Source organism: Schistocerca serialis, chromosome 12 (genome assembly GCF_023864345.2).
Source record: "Schistocerca serialis cubense isolate TAMUIC-IGC-003099 chromosome 12, iqSchSeri2.2, whole genome shotgun sequence".
NCBI classification, from domain to species: Eukaryota; Metazoa; Arthropoda; class Insecta; order Orthoptera; family Acrididae; genus Schistocerca; species Schistocerca serialis.
In genome coordinates this window covers 185814082-185836453 of record NC_064649.1, presented here as the reverse complement: position 1 = coordinate 185836453, position 22372 = coordinate 185814082, and positions in this window count along the sequence as shown.

Here is a 22372-nt window from a genome sequence, read left to right as displayed (position 1 = left end):
TGCTTCACTTCAGGTTTACTGTATCCCTCTGACCTTCTTATTGACGATGAAACACAGAAATTGCATCAGAATTAAATACAAAGGGCACAATGCCGACTTATGTAAAGGAGACTGACTCTTCCAACTGTCTATGTTTGAACCATTCCTGTGACACTAGTTATAGATTGCGATGCTTCACTTCAGGTTTACTGTATCCCGCAGACACTCTTATTGACGATGAAACACAGAAATTGCTTCGGAATTAAATACAAAAGGCACAATGCCGATTTAAGTACAAGGAGACTGACTCTTCCTACTGTCTATGGTTAGAACCTTTTCTGTGACACTGGTTATAGATTCCGATGCTTCACTTCAGGTTCACTTTATCCCTTGGACCTTCTTATTGACGACGTAACACAGAAATTACATCGGAATTAAATAGAAAAGGCACAATGCCGACTTAAGTACAAGAAGACTGACTCTTCTTACTGTCAGTGTTTTGAGCAATTCCTGTGACACTAGTTATAGATTCCGATGCTTCACTTCAGGTTTACTGTATTCCTCTGACCTTCTTATTGTCGATGAAACACAGAAATTGCAACGGAATTAAATACAAAAGGCACAATGCCGATCAAATACAAGTTGACTGGCTCTTCTTACTCTCTAGGTTTTGAACCTTTCCTGTGAGACCGGTTTTAGATTCCGATGCTTCACTTCAGGGTTACTGTATCAATTGAACCTTGTTATTGACGATGAAACACAGAAATTGCATCGGAATTAAATACAAAAGGCACAATGCCGACTTAAGTACAAGAAGACTGACTCTTCTTACTGTCAATGATTTGAGCAATTCCTGTGACACTAGTTATAGATTCCGATGCTTCACTTCAGGTTTACTGTATCCCTTGGACCTTCTTATCGACGATGAAAAACAGAAATAGCATCGGAATAAAATACAAAAATCGCAATGCCGACCCAAGTACAAGAAGACTGACTCTTCTTACTGTCTATGTTTTGAACCATTCCTGTGACACTAGTTATAGATTCCGATGCTTCACTTCAGTTTTACTGTATCCGTTGGACCTTCTTATTGACGACGAAACACAGAAATTGAATCGGAATTAAATAGAAAAGGCACAATGCCGACTTAAGTACAAGAAGACTGACGCTTCCTACTGTCTATGTTTTAACTATTCCTGTGACACAAGTTATAGATTCCGATGCTTCACTTCAAGTTCACTGTATCCCTTGGACCTTCTTATTGACGATGAAACACAGAAATTGCATCGGAATTAAATACAAAAAGCACAATGCCGACTTAAGTACAAGAAGACTGACTCTACTTGCTGTGTATGTTCTGAACCATTCCTGTGACACTAGTTATAGATTCCGATGCATCTCTTCAGGTCTACTGTATCCCTCTGACCTTCTTATTGACGATGAAACACAGAAATTGAATAGAAATTAAATAGAAAAACCACAATGCCGACGTAAGTACAAGAAGACTGACTCTTCCAACTGTCTATGTTTTGAACCATTCCTGTGACACTAGTTATAGATTTCGATGCTTCACTTCAGGTTTACTGTATCCCTCTGACACTCTTATTGTCGATGAAACACAGAAATTGCATCGGAATTAAATACAAAAGGCACAATGCCGACTTAAGTACAAGAAGACTGACTCTTCTAACTGTCTAAGTTTTGAACCTTGTCTGTGACACTAGTTATATATTCCGCTGCTTCACTTCAGGTTTACTGTATCCCTCTGACCTTCTTATTGACGATGAAACACAGAAATTGGATCGGAATTAAATACAAAAGGCACAATGCCGACATAAGTACAAGAAGACTGACTCTTCTAACTGTCAATATTTTGAACCTTGTCGGTCACACTAGTTATAGATTCCGATGCTTGACTTCTGGTCTACTGTATCCCTTGGTCCTTCTTATTGACGACGAAACACAGAAATTGCATCGCAATTAAATAGAAAAGGCACAATGCCGGTTTAAGTACAAGAAGACTGACTCTTCTTACTGTCTATGTTTTGAGCAATTCCTGTGACACTAGTTATAGATTCCGATGCTTCACTTCAGGTTTACTGTATCCCTTGGACCTTCTTATCGACGATGAAAAACAGAAATAGCATCGGAATAAAATACAAAAATCACAATGCCGACCCAAGTACAAGAAGACTGACTCTTCTTACTGTCTATGTTCTGAACCATCCCTGTGACACTAGTTATAGATTCCGATGCTTCACTTCAGTTTTACTGTATCCCTTGGACCTTCTTATTGACGACGAAACACAGAAATTGAATCGGAATTAAATAGAAAATGCACAATGCCGACTTAAGTACAAGAAGACTGACGTTTCCTACTGTCTATGTTTTAACCATTCCTGTGACACAAGTTATAGATTCCGGTGCTTCACTTCAAGTTCACTGTATCCCTTGGACCTTCATATTGACGATGAAACACAGAAATTGCATCGGAATTAAATACAAAAAGCACAAAGCCGACTTAAGTACAAGAAGACTGACTCTACTTGCTGTGTATGTTTTGAACCATTCCTGTGACACTAGTTATAGATTCCGATGCATCTCTTCAGGTCCACTGTATCCCTCTGACCTTCTTATTGACGATGAAACACAGAAATTGAATCGAAATTAAATAGAAAAACCACAATGCCGACGTAAGTACAAGAAGACTGACTCTTCCAACTGTCTATGTTTTGAACCATTCCTGTGAAACTAGTTATAGATTTCGATGCTTCACTTCAGGTTTACTGTATCCCTCTGACACTCTTATTGACGATGAAACACAGAAATTGCATCGGAATTAAATACAAAAGGCACAATGCCGACTTAAGTACAAGAAGACTGACTCTTCTAACTGTCTATGTTTTGAACCTTGTCTGTGACACTAGTTATAGATTCCGATGCTTCACTTCAGGTATACTGTATCCCTCTGACCTTCTTATTGACGATGAAAGACAGAAATTGGATCGGAATTAAATACAAAAGGCACAATGCCGACTTAAGTACAAGAAGACTGACTCTTCTTACTGTCAATGTTTTGAGCAATTCCTGTGACACTAGTTATAGATTCCGATGCTTCACTTCAGGTTTACTGTATCCCTCTGACCTACTTATTGACGATGAAACACAGTAATTACATCGGAATTAAATACAAACGGCACAGTGCCGATTTAAGTACAAGAAGACTGACTCTTCTTACTGTCTATGTTCTGAACCTTTTCTGTGACACTAGTTATAGATTCCGATGGTTCACCTCAGGTTTACTGTATCCCTTGGACCTTCTTATTGACGACGAAACACAGAAATTGCTTCGGAATTAAATAGAAAAGACAAATTGCCGACTTAAGTACAAGAACAATGACTCTTCCAACTGTCTATGGTTTGAACCATTCCTGTGACACTACTTGTAGATTCCGATGCTTCACTTCAGGTTTACTGTATCCCTCTGACACTCTTATTGACGATGAAACACAGAAATTGCATCGGAATTAAATACAAAAGGCACAATGCCGACTTAAGTACAAGAAGACTGACTCTCCCCACTGTCTATGTTTTAAACCATTCTTGTGACACTAGTTATAGATTCCGATGCATCACTTCAGGTTTACTGTATCCCTTGGACCTTCTTATTGACGATGAAACACAGATATTGCATCGGAATTAAATACAAAAGGCACAATGCCAACTTAAGTACAAGGAGACTGACTCTTCCTACTGTCTATGGTTTGAACCTTTTCTGTGACACTAGTTATAGAGTCCGATGCTTCACTTCAGGTTTACTTTATCCCTTGGACATTCTTATTGACGACGTAACACAGAAATTGCATCGGAATTAAATAGAAAAGGCACAATGCCGACTTATGTACAAGAAGACTGACTCTTCTTACTGTCAATGTTTTGAGCAATTCCTGTGACACTAGTTATAGATTCCGATGCTTCACTTCAGGTTTACTGTATCCCTCTGACCTTCTTATTGACGATGAAACACAGAAATTGCATCGGAATTAAATACAAAAGGCACAAAGCCGACTTAAGTACAAGAAGGCTGACTCTTCTTTCTGTCAATGTTTTGAGCAATTCCTGTGACACTAGTTATATATTCCGATGCTTCACTTCAGGTTTACTGTATCCCTCTGACCTTCTTATTGACGATGAAACACAGAAATTGCATCGGAATTAAATACAAAAGGCACAATGCCGACTTAAGTACAAGAAGACTGACTCTTCCTGCTGTGTATGTTTTGAACCATTCCTGTGACACTACTTATAGATTCCGATGTTTCACTTCAGGTTTACTGTATCCCTCTGACCGTCTTATTGACGATGAAACACAGTAATTACATCGGAATTAAATACAAACGGCACAGTGCCGATTTAAGTACAAGAAGACTGACTCTTCTTACTGTCTATGTTTTGAACCTTTTCTGTGACACTAGTTATAGATTCCGATGCTTCACTTCAGGTTTACTGTATCCCTTGGACCATCTTATTGACGACGAAACACAGAAATTGCTTCGGAATTAAATAGAAAAGACAAAGTGCCGACTTAAGTACAAGAACACTGACTCTTCCAACTGTCTATGATTTGAACCATTCCTGTGACACTAGTTATAGATTCCGATGCTTCACTTCAGGTTTACTGTATCCCTCTGACACTCTTATTGACGATGAAACACAGAAATTGCATCGGAATTAAATACAAAATGGACAATGCCGACTTAAGTACAAGAAGACTGACTCTTCCCACTGTCTATGTTTTGAACCATTCCTGTGACACTAGTTATAGATTCCGATGCATCACTTCAGGTTTACTGTATCCCTTGGACCTTCTTATTGACGATGAAACACAGAAATTGCATCGGAAATAAATACAAAAGGCACAATGCCGACTTTAGTACAAGAAGACTGACTCTACTTGCTGTGTATGTTTTGAACCATTCCTGTGACACTAGTTATAGCTTCCGATGCATCTCTTCAGGTTTACTGCATCCCTCTGACCTTCTTATTGACGATGAATCACAGAAATTGAATCGGAATTAAATAGAAAAGGCACAATGCCGACTTAAGTACAAGGAGACTGACTCATCAAACTGTCTATGTTTGAACCATTCCTATGACACTAGTTATAGATTTCGATGCTTCACTTCAGGTTTACTGTATCCCTCAGACACTCTTATTGACGATGAAACACAGAAATTGCATCGGAATTAAATACAAATGGCACAATGCCGACATAAGAACAAGAAGACTGACTCTTCCTACTGTCTATGGTTTGAACCTTTTCTGTGACACTAGTTATAGATTCCGATGCTTCACTTCAGGTTTACTTTATCCCTTGGACCTTCTTATTGACGACGTAACACAGAAATTGCATCGGAATTAAATAGAAAAGGCACAATGCCGACTTAAGTACAAGAAGACTGACTCTTCTAATTGTCTATGTTTTGAACCTTGTCTGTCACACTAGTTATAGTTTCCGATACTTGACTTCAGGTCAACTGTATCCCTTGGACCTTCTTATTGACGACGAAACACAGAAATTGCATCGCAATTAAATAGAAAATGCACATTGCCGGTTTAAGTACACGAAGACTGACTCTTCTTACTGTCTACGTTTTGAGCTATTCCTGTGACACTAGTTATAGATTCCGATGCTTCACTTCAGGTCTACTGTATCCCTTGGACCTTCTTATCGACGATGAAACACAGAAATAGCATCGGAATAAAATACAAAAGGCACAATGCCGACCTAAGTACAAGAAGACTGACTCTTCCAACTGTCTATGTTTTGAACCATTCCTGAGACACTAGTTATAGATTTCGATGCTTCACTTCAGGTTTACTGTATCCCTCTGACACTCTTATTGACGATGAAACATAGAAATTGCATCGGAATTAAATACAAAAGGCACAATGCCGACTTAGGTACAAGAAGACAGACTCTTCTAACTGTCTATGTTTTGAACCTTGTCTGTGACACTAGTTATAGATTCCGATGCTTCACTTCAGGTTTACTGTATCCCTCTGACATTCTTATTGACGATGAAACACAGAAATGGGATCGGAATTAAATACAAAAGGCACAATGCCGACTTAAGTACAAGAAGACTGACTCTTCTTACTGTCAATGTTTTGAGCAATTCCTGTGACACTAGTTATAGATTCCGATGCTTCACTTCAGGTTTACTGTATCCCTCTGACCTTCTTAATGACGATGAAACACAGAAATTGCATCGGAATTAAATACAAAAGGCACAATGCCGACTTAAGTACAAGAAGACTGACTCTTCCTGCTGTGTATGTTTTGAACCATTCCTGTGAAACTACTTATAGATTCCGATGCTTCACTTCAGGTTTACTGTATCCCTCTGACCGTCTTATTGACGATGAAACACAGAAATTGCATCGGAATTAAATACAAAAGGCACAATGCCGACTTAGGTACAAGAAGACAGACTCTTCTAACTGTCTATGTTTTGAACCTTGTCTGTGACACTAGTTATAGATACCGATGCTTCACTTCAGGTTTACTGTATCCCTCTGACCTTCTTATTGACGATGAAACACAGAAATTGCATCGGAATTAAATACAAAACGCACAATGCCGACTAAAGTACAAGAAGACTGACTCAACGTGCTGTGTATGTTTTGAACCATACCTGTGACACTAGTTATAGATTCCGATGCATCTCTTCAGGTTTACTGTATCCCTCTGACCTTCTTATTGACGATGAAACACAGAAATTGAATCAGAATTAAATAGAAAAGGCACAATGCCGACGTATGTACAAGGAGACTGACTCTTCCAACTGTCTATGTTTGAACCATTCCTGTGACACTAGTTATAGATTTCGATGCTTCACTTCAGGTTTACTGTATCCCGCAGACACTCTTATTGACGATGAAACACAGAAATTGCATCGGAATTAAATACAAGAGGCACAACGCCGACTTAAGTACAAGGAGACTGACTCTTCCTACTGTCTATGGTTAGAACCTTTTCTGTGACACTAGTTATAGATTCCGATGCTTCACTTCAGGTTTACTTTATCCCCTGGACCTTCTTATTGACGACGTAACACAGAAATTACATCGGAATTAAATAGAAAAGGCACAATGCCGACTTAAGTACAAGCAGACTGACTCTTCTTACTGTCAATGTTTTGAGCAATTCCTGTGACACTAGTTATAGATTCTGATGCTTCACTTCAGGTTTACTGTATCCCCCTGACCTTCTTATTGACGATGAAACACAGAATTTGCATCGGAATTAAATACAAAAGGCACAATGCCGACTTAAGTACAAGAAGACTGACTCTTCTAACTGTCTATGTTTTGAACCTTGTCTGTGACACTAGTTATAGATTCCGATGCTTCACTTCAGGTTTACTGTATCCCTTGGACCTTCTTATCGACGATGAATCACAGAAATAGCATCGGAATAAAATACAAAAGGCAAAATGCCGACCTAAGTACAAGAAGACTGACACTTCTTACTGTCTATGTTTTGAACCAATCCTGTGATACTAGTTATAAATTCCGATGCTTCACTTCAGGTTTACTGTATCCCTTGGACCTTCTTATTGACGACGAAACACAGAATTGAATTGGAATTAAATAGAAAAGGCACAATGCCAACTTAAGTACAAGAAGACTGACGCTTCCTACTGTCAATGTATTAACCATTCCTGTGACACAACTTATAGATTCCGATGCTTCACTTCAGGTTTACTGTATTCCTCTGACCTTCTTATTGTCGATGAAACACAGAAATTGCATCGGAATTAAATACAAAAGGCACAATACCGACTCAAATACAAGATGACTGGCTCTTCTTACTCTCTAGGTTTTGAACCTTTCCTGTAAGACCGGTTTTAGATTCCGATGCTTCACTTCAGGGTTACTGTATCCCTTGAACCTTGTTATTGACGATGAAACACAGAAATTGCATCGGAATTAAATACAAAAGGCACAATGCCGACTTAAGTACAAGAAGACTGACTCTTCTTACTGTCAATGATTTGAGCAATTCCTGTGACACTAGTTATAGATTTCGATGCTTCACTTCAGGTTTACTGTATCCCTCTGACACTCTTATTGACGATGAAACACAGAAATTGCATCGGAATTAAATACAAAAGGCACAATGCCGACTTAAGTACAAGAAGACTGACTCTTCTAACTGTCTATGTTTTGAACCTTGTCTGTGACACTAGTTATAGATTCCGATGCTTCACTTCAGGTTTACTGTATCCCTCTGACCTTCTTATTGACGATGAAACACAGAAATTGGATCGGAATTAAATACAAAAGGCACAATGCCGACTTAAGTACAAGAAGACTGATTCTTCTTAGTGTCAATGTTTTGAGCAATTCCTGTGACACTAGTTATAGATTCCGATGCTTCACTTCAGGTTTACTGTATCCCTCTGACCTTCTTATTGACGATGAAACACAGAAATTGCATCGGAATTAAATACAAAAGGCACAATGCCGACTTAAGTACAAGAAGACTGACTCTTCCTGCTGTGTATGTTTTGAACCATTCCTGTGACACTACTTATAGATTCCGATGCTTCACTTCAGGTTTACTGTATCCCTCTGACCGTCTTATTGACGATGAAACACAGTAATTACATCGGAAATAAATACAAACGGCACAGTGCCGATTTAAGTACAAGAAGACTGACTCTTCTTACTGTCTATGTCTTGAACCCTTTCTGTGACACTAGTTATAGATTCCGATGCTTCACTTCAGGTTTACTGTATCCCTTGGTCCTTCTTATTGACGACGAAACACAGAAATTGCTTCGGAATTAAATAGAAAAGACAAATTGCCGACTTAGGTACAAGAACACTGACTCTTCCAACTGTCTATGCTTTGAACCTTTCCTGTGACACTAGTTATAGATTCCGATGCTTCACTTCAGGTTTGCTGTATCCCTCTGACACTCTTTTTGACCATGAAACACAGAAATGTCATCGGAATTAAATACAAAAGGCACAATGCCGACTTAAGTACAAGAAGACTGACTCTTCCCACTTTCTATGTTTTGAACCATTCCTGTGACACTAGTTACAGATTCCGATGCATCACTTCACGTTTACTGTATCCCTTGGACCTTCTTATTGACGATGAAACACAGAAATTGCATCGGAATTAAATACAAAAGGCACAATGCCGACTTAAGTACAAGGAGACTGACTCTTCCTACTGTCTATGGTTTGAACCTTTTCTGTGACACTAGTTAAAGATTCCGATGCTTCACTTCAGGGTTACTGTATCCCTTGGACCTTGTTATTGACGACGAAACACAGAACTTGCATCGGAATTAAATAGAAAAGGCACAATGCCGACATAGGTATAAGAAGACTTTCTCTTCTTACTGACTATGATTTGAACATTTCCTGTGAGAGCAGTTTTTCATTCCGATGCTTCACTATATGTTTACTGTATCCCTTGGACCATCTTGTTGACGATGAAACACAGAAATTGCATCGGAATTAAATACAAAAGGCACAATGCCGACTTAAGTACAAGAAGACTGACTCTTCATGCTGTGTATGTTTTGAACCATTCCTGTGACACTAGTTATAGATTCCAATGCTTCACTTCAGGTTTACTGTATCCCTTGGACCTTCTTATTGACGTCGAAACACAGAAACTGAATCGGAATAAAATATAAAAGGCACAATGCCGACATAAGTACAAGAATACTGACTCTTCTTACTGACTATGATTTGAACATTTCCTGTGTGATCGGTTTTAGATTCCGATGCTTCACTATATGTTTACTGTATCCCTTGGACCTTCTTGTTGACGATGAAACACAGAAATTGCATCGAAATTAAATACAAACGGCACAATACCGAGTTAATTACAAGAAGACTGACTCTTCATGCTGTGTATGTTCTGAACCATTCCTGTGACACTCGTTATAGATTCCGATGCTTCACTTCAGGTTTACTGTATCCCTCTGACCTTCATATTGACGATGAAACACAGTAATTGCATCGGAATTAAATACAAAATGCACAATGCCGACTCATGTACAAGAAGACTGACTCTTCTTACTGTCTATGCTTTGAACCTTTCCTGTGACACTACATATATATTACGATGCTTCACTTCAGGTTTACTGTATCCCTTGGACCTTCTTATTGACGACGAAACACAGAAATTGCATCTGAATTAAATAGAAAAGGCACAATGCGGACTTAAGTACAAGAAGACTGACTCTTCCGTGTTTATGTTTGAACGATTCCTGTGACACTAGTTATAGATTCCGATGCATCACTTCAGGTTTACTGTATTCCTCTGACCTTCTTATTGTCGATGAAACACAGAAATTGCATCGGAATTAAATACAAAAGGCACATTGCCGACTCAAATAGAAGATGACTGGCTCTTCTTACTCTCTAGGTTTTGAACCTTTCCTGTGAGACCGGTTTTAGATTCCGATGCTTCACTTCAGGATTACTGTATCCCTTGGACCTTGTTATTGACGACGAAACACAGAAATTGCATCTGAATTAAATAGAAAAGGCACAAAGCCGACATAAGTATAAGAAGACTTTCTCTTCTTACTGACTATGATTTGAACATTTCCTGTGAGAGCAGTTTTACATTACGATGCTTCACTATATGTTTACTGTATCCCTTGGACCATCTTGTTGACGATGAAACACAGAAATTGCATCGGAATTAAATACAAAAGGCACAATGCCGACTTAAGTACAAGAAGACTGACTCTTCTTGCTGTGTATGTTTTGAACCATTCCTGTGACATTAGTTATAGATTCCGATGCTTCACTTCAGGTTTACTGTATCCCTTGGACCTTCTTATTGACGACAAAACACAGAAATTGCATCGGAATTATATATAAAAGGCACAATGCCGACTTAAGTTCAAGAAGACTGACTCTTCCTACTGTCTATGTTTTGAACCATTCCTGTGACACTAGTTATAGATTCCGATGCTTCACTTCAGGTTTGCTGTATTCCTCTGACCTTCTTATTGACGATGAAACACAGAAATTGCATCGGAATTAAATACAATAGGCACAATGCCGACTTAGGTACAAGAAGACTGACTCTTCGAACTGTCTATGTTTTGAACCATTCCTGTGACGCTAGTCATAGATTCCGATGCATCACTTCTGGTTTACTGTATCCCTTGGACCTTCTTATTGACGATGAAACACAGAAATTGCATCGGAATTAAATACAAAAGGCACAATGCCGACTTAAGTACATGAAGACTGACTCTTCTTGCTGTGTATGTTTTGAACCATTCCTGTGACACTAGTTATTGATTCCAATGCTTCACTTCAGGTTTACTGTATCCCTTGGACCTACTTATTGACGACGACACACAGAAATTGCATCGGAATTAAATAGAAAAGGCACAATGCCGACATAAGTACAAGAAGACTGACTCTTCCGTGTCTATGTTTTGAACCATTCCTGTGACAATAGATATAGATTCCGATGCTGCACTTCAGGTTTACTGTATCCCTTGGACCTTCTTATTGACGACGAAACTCAGATATTGCATCGGGATTAAATACAAGAGGCACAATGCCGACTTAAGTACAAGAAGACTGACTCTTCCTACTGTCTATGTTTTAACCATTCCTGTGACACTAGTTATAGATTCCGAGGCTTCACTTCAGGTTTACTGTATATCTCTTACTTTCTTATTGACGACGAAACACAGAAATTGCATCAGAATTAAATTCAAAAGGCACAATGCCGACTCAAATACAAGATGACTCGCTCTTCTTACTCTCTATATTTTGAACCATTCCAATGAGACCGGTTTTACATTTCGATGCTTCACTTCAGGTTTAATGTATCCCTTGGACCTTCTTATTGACGTCGAAACACAGAAACTGAATCGGAATAAAATAGAAAAGGCACAATGCCGACATAAGTACAAGAATACTGACTCTTCTTACTTACTATGATTTGAACATTTCCTGTGTGATCGGTTTTAGATTCCGATGCTTCACTATATGTTTACTGTATCCCTTGGACCTTCTTGTTGACGATGAAACACAGAAATTGCATCGGAATTATATACAATCGGCACAATACCGAGTTAATTACAAGAAGACTGACTCTTCTTGCTGTGTATGTTCTGAACCATTCCTGTGACACTAGTTATTGAATCCGATGCTTCACTTCAGGTTTACTGTATACCTCTGACCTTCATATTGACGATGAAACACAGTAATTGCATCGGAATTAAATACAAAATGCACAATGCCGACTCATGTACAAGAAGCCTGACTCTTCTTACTGTCTATGTTTTGAACCTTTCCTTTGACACTACATATAGATTCCGATGCTTCACTTCAGGTTTACTGTATCCCTTGGACCTTCTTATTGACGACGAAACACAGAAATTGCTTCGGAATTAAATAGAAACGGCACAATGCGGACTTAAGTACAAGAAGAATGAATCTTCCGTGTCTGTGTTTGAACCATTCCTGTGACACTAGTTACAGAATCCGATGCTTCACTTCAGGTTTACTGTATCAATTGGACCTTCTTATTGACGACGAAACACAGAAATTGCATAGGAATTAAATAGAAAAGGCACAATGCCGACTTAAGTACAAGAAGACTGACTCTTCTTACTGTCTATGTTTTGAGCAATTCCTGTGACACTAAATATAGTTTCCGATGTTTCACTTCAGGTTTACTATATCCCTTGGACCTTCGTATCGACGATGAAACACAGAAATAGCATCGGAATAAAATACAAACGGCACATTGCCGACCTAAGTACAAGAAGATTGACTCTTCTTACTGTCTATGTTTTGAACCATTCCTGTGACACTAGTTATAGATTCCGATGCTTCACTTCAGGTTTACTGTATCCCTTGGACCTTCTTATTGACGACGAAACACAGTAATTGAATCAGAATTAAATAGAAAAGGCACAATGCCGACTTAAGTACAGGAAGACTGACTCTTCCTACTGTCTATGTTTTAACCATTCCTGTGACACTAGTTATAGATTCCGATGCTTCCCTTCAGTTTTACTGTATTCCTCTGACCTTCTTATTGACGATGAAACACAGAAATTGCATCGGAATTAAATACAAAAGGCACAATGCAGACTCAAATACAAGATGACTGGCTCTTCTTACTCTCTAGGATTTGAACCTTTCCTGTGAGGCCGGTTTTAGATTCCAATGCTTCACTTCAGGGTTACTGTATCCCTTAGACCTTATTATTGACGACGAAACACAGAAATTGCATCGGAATTAAATAGAAAAGCCACGAAGCCGACATAAGTACAAGAACACTTACACTTCTTACTGACTATGATTTGAACATTTCCTGTGAGAGCAGTTTTAGATTCCGATGCTTCGCTATATGTTTACTGTATCCCTTGGACCATCTTGTTGACGATGAAACACAGAAATTGCATCGGAATTAAATACAAAAGGCACAATGCCGACTTAAGTACAAGAAGACTGACTCTTCTTGCTGTGTATGTTTTGAACCATTCCTCTGACACTAGTTATAGATTCCGATGCTTCACTTCAGGTTTACTGTATCCCTCTGACCGTCTTATTGACGATGAAACACAGTAATTACATCGGAATTAAATACAAAATGCACAATGCCGACTCATGTACAAGAAGACTGACACTTCTTACTGTCTATGTTTTGAACCTTTCCTGTTACACTAGATATAGATTCCGATGCTTCACTTCAGGTTTACTGTATCCCTTGTACCTTCTTATTGATGACAAAACACAGAAATTGCATCGGAATTATATAGAAAAGGCACAATGCCGACTTAAGTACAAGAAGACTGACTCTTCCTACTGTCTACGTTTTGAACCATTCCTGTGACACTAGTTATAGATTCCGATGCTTCACTTCAGGTTTACTTTATCACTCTGACATTCTTGTTGACAATGAAACACAGAAATTGCATCGGAATTAAATACAAAAGGCACAATGCCGAATTAGGTACAAGTTAACTGACTCTTCCTACTGTCTATGTTTTGAACCATTCCTGTGACGCTAGTCATAGATTCCGATGCATCACTTCAGGTTTACTGTATCCCTTGGACCTTCTTATTGACGATGAAACACAGAAATTGCATCGGAATTAAATACAAAAGGCACAATGCCGACTTAAGTAGAAGAAGACTGACTCTTCTTGCTGTGTATGTTTTGAACCATTCCTGTGACACTAGTTATGGATTCCGATGCCTCACTTCAGGTTTACTGTATCCGTCTGACCTCCTTATTGACGACGAAACACAGAAATTGCATCGGAATTAAATAGAAAAGGCACAATGCCGACTGAAGAACAAGAAGACTGAATCCCTCTACTGTCTATGTTTTGAACCATTCCTGTGACTCTAGTTATAGATTCCGATGCTTCACTTCAGGTTTACTGTATCCCTTGGACCTTCTTATTGACGATGAAACAGAGAAGTGGCATCGGAATTAAATACAATAGGCACAATGCCGACTTAAGTACAATAAGACTGACCCTTCTCACTGTCTATGTTTTGAACCTTTTCTGTGACACTAGTTATAGATTCCGATGCTTCACTTCAGGTTTACTGTATCCCTTAGACCTTCTTATTGACGACGAATCAGAGAAATTGCATCGGAATTAAATAGAAAAGGCACAATGCCGACTTAAGTACAAGAAGACGGACTCTTCCGTGTCTATGTTTTGAACCATTCCTGTGACACTAGATATAGATTCCGATGCTTCACTTCAGGTTTACGGTATACATTGGAACTTCTTATTGACGACGAAACACAGATATTGCATCGGGATTAAACACAAAAGGCTCAATGCCGACTTAAGTACAAGAAGACTAACTCTTCCTACTGTCTATGTTTTAACCATTCCTGTGACACTAGTTATAGATTCCGAAGCTTTACTTCAGGTTTACTGTATATCTCGTACCTTCTTATTGACGATGAAACACAGAAATTGCATCGGAATTAAATTAAAAAGGCACAATGCCGACTCAAATACAAGATGACTGGCTCTTCTTACTCTCTATGTTTTGAACCTTTCCTGTGTAACCGGTTTTAGATTCCGATGCTTCACTTCAGGTTTATTGTATCCCTTGGACCTTCTTATTGACGACGAAACACAGAAACTGAATCGGAATAAAATAGAAAAGGCACAATGCCGACATAAGTACAAGAATACTGACTCTTCTTACTGACTATGATGTGAACATTTCCTGTGTGACCGGTTTTAGATTGCGATGCTTCACTATATGTTTACTGTATCCCTTGGACATTCTTGTTGACGATGAAACACAGATATTGCATCGGAATTAAATACGAACGGCACAATACCGAGTTAAGTACAAGAAGAGTGACTCTTCTTGCTGTGTATGTTCTGAACCATTCCTGTGACACTAGTTATAGATTCCGATGCTTCACTTCTGGTTTACTGTATCCCTCTGACCTTCATATTGACGATGAAACACAGTAATTGCATCGGAATTTAATACAAAACGCACAATGGCGACTTAAGTATAAGAAGACTTACTCTTCTTACTGACAATGATTTAAACATTTCTGTGAGACCAATTTTAGATTCCGATGCTTCACTATATGTTTACTTTATCGCTTGGACATTCTTATTGACGATGAAACACAGAAATTGCATCGGAATGAAATACAAAAGGCACAATGGCGACATAAGTACAAGAAGACTGACTTTTCTTACTGTCTATGTTTTGAACCATTCCTGTGACACTAGTTATAGATTCCGATGCTTCACTTCAGGTTTACTGTATCCCTTGGACCATCTTATTGACGATGAAACACAGAAATTGCATCGGAATTAAATACAAAAGGCACAATGCCGACTTAAGTACAACAAGACTAACTCTTCTTGCTGTGTATGTTTTGTACCATTCTGTGACACTAATTAGAGATTCCGATGCTTCACTTCAGGTTTACTGTATCCCTCTGACCTTCTTATTGACGACGAAACACAGAAATTGCATCGGAATTAAATAGAAAAGGCACAATACCGACTTAAGTACAAGAAGACTGACTCTTCCTACTGTCTATGTTTGAACCATTCCTGTGACTCTAGTTATAGATTCCGATGCTTCACTTCAGGTTTACTGTATCCCTTGGACCTTCTTATTGACGATGAAACACAGAAATTGCAGCGGAATTAAATACAAAAGGCACAATGCCGACATAAGTACAAGAAGACTGACTCTTCTTACTGTCTATGTTTTGAACCTTTTCTGTGACCCTAGTTATGGATTCCGATGCTTCTCTTCAGGTTTACTGTATCCCTTGAACCTTCTTATTGACGACGAAACACAGAAATTGCATCGGAATTAAATAGAAAAGACACAATGCCGACTTAAGTACAAGAAGACTGACTCTTCCGTGTCTATGTTTTGAACCATTCCTGTGACACTAGATATAGATTCCGATGCTTCACTTCAGGTTTACTGTATCCCTTGGACCTTCTTATTGACGATGAAACACAGAAATTGCATCGGAATTAAGTACAAAATGCACAATGCCGACTCATATACAAGATGACTGGCTCTTCTTACTCTCTATGTTTTGAATATTTCCTGTGAGACCGGTTTTAGATTCCGATGCTTCACTTCACGTTCACTGTATCCCTTGGACCTTCTTATTGACGACGATACACAGAAATTGCATCGGAATTAAATAGAAAAGGCACAATGCCGACATAAGTACAAGAAGATTGACTCTTCTTACTGACTATGATTTGAACATTTCCTGTGAGACCAGTTTTAGATCCCGATGCTTCTCTATATGTTTACTGTATCCCTTGGACCTTCTTGTTGACGATGAAACACAGAAATTGCATCGGAATAAAATACAAAATGCACAATGCCGACTTAAGTACAAGAAGACTGACTCTGCTTGCTGTGTATGTTTTGAACCATTCCTGTGACACTAGTTATAGATTCCGATGCTTCTCTTCAGGTTTACTGTATCCCTTGAACCTTCTTATTGACGACGAAACACAGAAATTGCATCGGAATTAAATAGAAAAGACACAATGCCGACTTAAGTACAAGAAGACTGACTCTTCCGGGTCTATGTTTTGAACCATTCCTGTGACACTAGATATGGATTCCGATGCTTCACTTCAGGTTTACTGTATCCCTTGGACCTTCTTATTGACGATGAAATACAGATATTGCATCGGAATTAAGTACAAAATGCACAATGCCGACTCAAATACAAGATGACTGGCTCTTCTTACTCTCTATGTTTTGAATATTTCCTGTGAGACCGGTTTTAGATTCCGATGCTTCACTTCACGTTCACTGTATCCCTTGGACGTTCTTATTGACGACGATACACAGAAATTGCATCGGAATTAAATAGAAAAGGCACAATGCCGACATAAGTACAAGAAGACTGACTCTTCTTACTGACTATGATTTGAACATTTCCTGTGAGACCAGTTTTAGATCCCGATGCTTCTCTAAATGTTTACTGTATCCCTTGGACCTTCTTGTTGACGATTAAACACAGAAATTGCATCGGAATTAAATACAAAAGGCACAATGCCGACTTAAGTACAAGAAAACTGACTCTGCTTGCTGTGTATGTTTTGAACCATTCCTGTGACACTAGTTATAGATTCCGATGCCTCACTTCAGGTTTACAGTTTCCCTCTGACCTCCTTATTGACGATGAAGCACAGTAATTGCATCGGAATTAACTACAATAGGCACAATGCCGACTCATGTCCAAGATGACTGACTCTTCTTACTGTCTATGTTTTGAACCTTTCCTGTGACACTAGATATAGATTCCGATGCTTCACTTCAGGTTTACTGTATCCCTCTGATCTTCGTATTGACGTCGAAACACAGAAATTGCATCGGAATTAAATAGAAAAGGCACAATGCCGACTTAAGTACAAGAAGACTGACTCTTCTTACTGTCTATGTTTTGAACCTTTCCTGTGACACTAGATATAGATTCCGATGCTTCACTTCAGGTTTACTGTATCCCTCTGATCTTCTTATTGACGTCGAAACACAGAAATTGAATCGGAATTAAATAGAAAAGGCACAATGCCGACTTAAGTACAAGAAGACTGACTCTTCCTACTGTCTATGTTTTAACCATTCCTGTGACACTAGTTATAGACTCCGATGCTTCACTTCACGTTTACTGTATCCCTTGGACCTTCTTATTGACGTCGAAACACAGAAATTGAATCGGAATTAAATAGAAAAGGCACAATGCCGACTTAAGTACAAGAAGACTGACTCTTCCTACTGCCTATGTTTTGAACCATTCCTGTGACACTAGTTATAGATTTCGATGCATCACTTCAGATTTACTGTATCCCTTGGACCTTCTTATTGACGATGAAACACAGAAATTGTATCGGAATTAAATACAAAAGGCACAATTCCGACTTAAGTACAAGAAGACTGACTCTTCTTATTGTCTATGTTTTGAACCATTCCTGTGTCACTAGTTATAGATTTCGATGCTTCACTTCAGGTTTACTGTTTCCCTTGGACCTTCTTATTGACGACGAAACACATAAATTGCATCGGATTTAAATAGAAGAGGCACAATGCCGACTTAAGTTCAAGAAGACTGACTCTTCCTACTCTCTATGTTTTGAACCATTCCTTTGACACTAGTTATGGATTCCGATGCTTCACTTCAGGTTTACTGTTTCCCTTGGACCTTCTTATTGACGACGAAACACAGAAATTGCATTGGAATTAAATACAAAAGGCACATTGCCGCCTTAAGTACAAGAAGACTGACTCTTCTTACTGACTATCTTTTGAACACTTCCTGTGAGACCAGTTTTAGATTGCGATGCTTCACTATATGTTTTCTGTATCCCTTGGACCTTCTTATTGACGATGAAACACAGAAATTGCATCGGAATTAAATACAAAACGCACAATGTCGAGTTAAGTACAAGAAGACTGAGTCTTCTTACTGACTATGTTTTGAACATTTCCTGTGAGACCAGTTTTAGATTTCGATGCTTCACTATATGCGTACTGTATCCCTTGGACCTTCTTATTGACGATGAAACACAGAAATTGCATCAGAATTAAATACAATAGGCACATTGCCGACTTAAGTACATGAAGACTGACTCTTCCTACTGACTATGATTTCAACATTTCCTGTGAAACCAGTTTTAGACTCCGATGCTTCCCTATATGTTTACTGTATCCCTTGGACCTTCTTATCGACGATGAAACACAGAAAATGCATCGGAATTAAGTACAAAAGTCACAATGCCGACTTAAGTACAAGAAAACTGACTCTTCTTACTGTCTATGTTTTTAACCATTCCTGTGACACTAGTTATAGATTCCGATGCTTTACTTCAGGAATACTGTATCTCTCTCACCTTCGTATTGACGATGAAAAACAGAAATTGCATCGAAATTAAATACAAAAGGCACAATACCGACTCAAGTACAAGAAGACTGGCTCTTCTTACTGTCTATGTTTTGAAACGTTCCTGTGAGACCGGTTGTAGATTCCGATGCTTCACTTCAGGTTTACTGTATCACTTGCTCCTTCATATTGACGACGATACACAAAAATTGCATCGGAATTAAATAGAAAAGGAACAATGCCGACTTAAGTACAAGAAAACTGACTCTTCTTACTGTCTATGTTTTGAACCATTCCTGTGACACTAGTTACACATTCCGAAGCATCACTTCAGGTTTACTGTATCCCTCTGACCTTCTTACTGACGATGTAACACAGAAATAGCATCGGAATTAAATACTAAAGGCAAAATACCGACTTAAGTACAAGAAAACTGACTCATTTCACTGTCTTTGTTTTGAACCATTCCTGTGACATTAGTTATCGATTCCGATGCTTCATTTCAGGTTTACTGTATCGCTCTGACCTTCTTATTGACGATGAAACACAGAAATTGCATCGGAATTAAATACAAAAGGCACAATGCCGACTCAAGTACAAGAAGACTGGCTCTTCTTACTGTCTATGTTTTGAACCATTCCTGTAACACTAGTTATAGATTCCGATGCTTCACTTCTGGTTTACTGTATCCCTTGGACCTTGTTATTGACGATGAAACACAGAAATTGCATCGGAATTAATTACAAAAGGCACAATGCTGACTTAAGTACAAGACGACTGACTCTTCTTGCTGTGTTTGTTTTGAACCATTCTGTGACACTAATTATAGATTACGATGCTTCACTTCAGGTTTATTGTATCCCTCTGACCTTCTTATTGACGACGAAACACAGAAATTGCATCGGAAATAAGTAGAAAAGGCACAATGCCGACTTAAGTACAAGAAGACTGGCTCTTCCTACTGTCTATGTTTTGAACCTTTTCTGTGACACTAGTTATAGATTCCGATGTTTCACTTCAGGTTTACTGTATCCCTTGGACCTTCTTATTGACGACGAAATAGAGAAATTGCATCGGAATTAAATAGAAAAGGCACAATGCCCACTTAAGTACAAGAAGATTGACACTTCCGTGTCTATGTTTTTAACCATTCCTGTGACACTAGATATAGATTCCGATGCTTCACTTCAGGTTTACTGTATCCCTTGGACCTTCTTATTGACGACGAAACACAGAAATTGCACCGGGATTAAATAGAAAAGGCACAATGCCGACCTAAGTACAAGAAGACTGACTCTTCTTACTGACTATGTTTTGAACATCTCCTGTGAGACCAGTTTTAGATTCCGATGCTTCACTATATGTTTACTGTATCCCTTGGACCTTCTCATTGACGATGAAACACAGAAATTGCATCGGAATTAAATACAAAAAGGCACAATGCCGACTTAAGTACAAGAAGAGTGACTCTTCCTACAGTCTATGTTTTAACCATTCCTGTGACACTAGTTATAGACTCCGATGCTTCCCTTCAGGTTTACTGTATCCCTGTGACCTTCTTATTGACGCTGAAACACAGATTTTGCATCGGAATTAAATACAAAAGGCACAATGCCGACTCAAATACAAGATGACTGGCTCTTCTTACTCTCTATGTTTTGAGCCTTTCCTGTGAGACCGGTTTTAGATTCCGTTGCTTCACTTCAGGTTTACTGTATCCCTTGGACGTTCTTATTGACGGCGAAACACAGAAATTGCATCGGAATTAAATAGAATAGGCACATTGCCGACCTAAGTACAAGAAGACTGACTCTTCTTACTGACTATGTTTTGAACATTTCCTGTGAGACCAGTTTTAGATTCCGATGCTTCACTATATGTTTACTGTATCCCTCGGACCTTCTTATTGACGAAGAAACACAGAAATTGCATCGGAATTAATTACAAAAGGCACAATGCCGACTAAAGTACAAGAAGACTGACTCCTCTTATTGAGTATGTTTTGAACCATTCCTGTGACACTAGTTATAGATTTCGATGCTTCACTTCAGATTTACTGTATCCCTCTGACCTTCTTATTGACGACGAAACACAGAAATTGCATCGGAATTAAATAGAAAAGGCACAATGCCGATTTAGGTACAATAAGACTGACTCTTCCTACTGTCTATGTTTTGAACCATTCCTGTGACACTAGTTATAAATTCCGATGCTTCACTTCAGGTTTACTGTACCCCTCTGACCTTCTTAATGACGATTTAACACAGAAATAGCATCGGAATGAAATACAAAAGGCACAATGCCGACTTAAGTACAAGAAGACTGACTCTTCTTACTGTCTATGTTTAAACCTTTCCTGTGAGACCACTTTTAGATTCCGATGCTTCACTTCAGTTTTACTGTATCCCTTGGACCTTCCATATTGACGATGAAATACAGAATTTGCATCGGAATTAAATACAAAAGGCACAATGCCGACTTAAGTACAAGTAGACTGAGTCTTCTTACTGACTATGTTTTGAACATTTCCTGTGACACCAGTTTCAGATTCCGAAGCTTCACTATATCCTTACTGTATCGCTTGGACCTTCTTATTGACGGTGAAACACAGAAATTGCATCAGAATTAAATACAAAAGGCACATTGCCGACTTAAGTACATGAAGACTGACTCTTCCTACTGACTATGATTTCAACATTTCCTGTGAAACCAGTTTTAGATTCCGATGCTACACTATATGTTTACTGTATCCCTTGGACCTTCTTATAGACGATGAAACACAGAGATTCCATTGGAATTAAATACAAAAGGCACAATGCGGACTTAAGTACAAGAAAACTGACTCTTCTTACTGCCGACTTAAGTACAAGAAAACTGACTCTTCTCACTGTCTTTGTTTTGAACCATTCCTGTGACACTAGTTATGGATTTCGATGATTCACT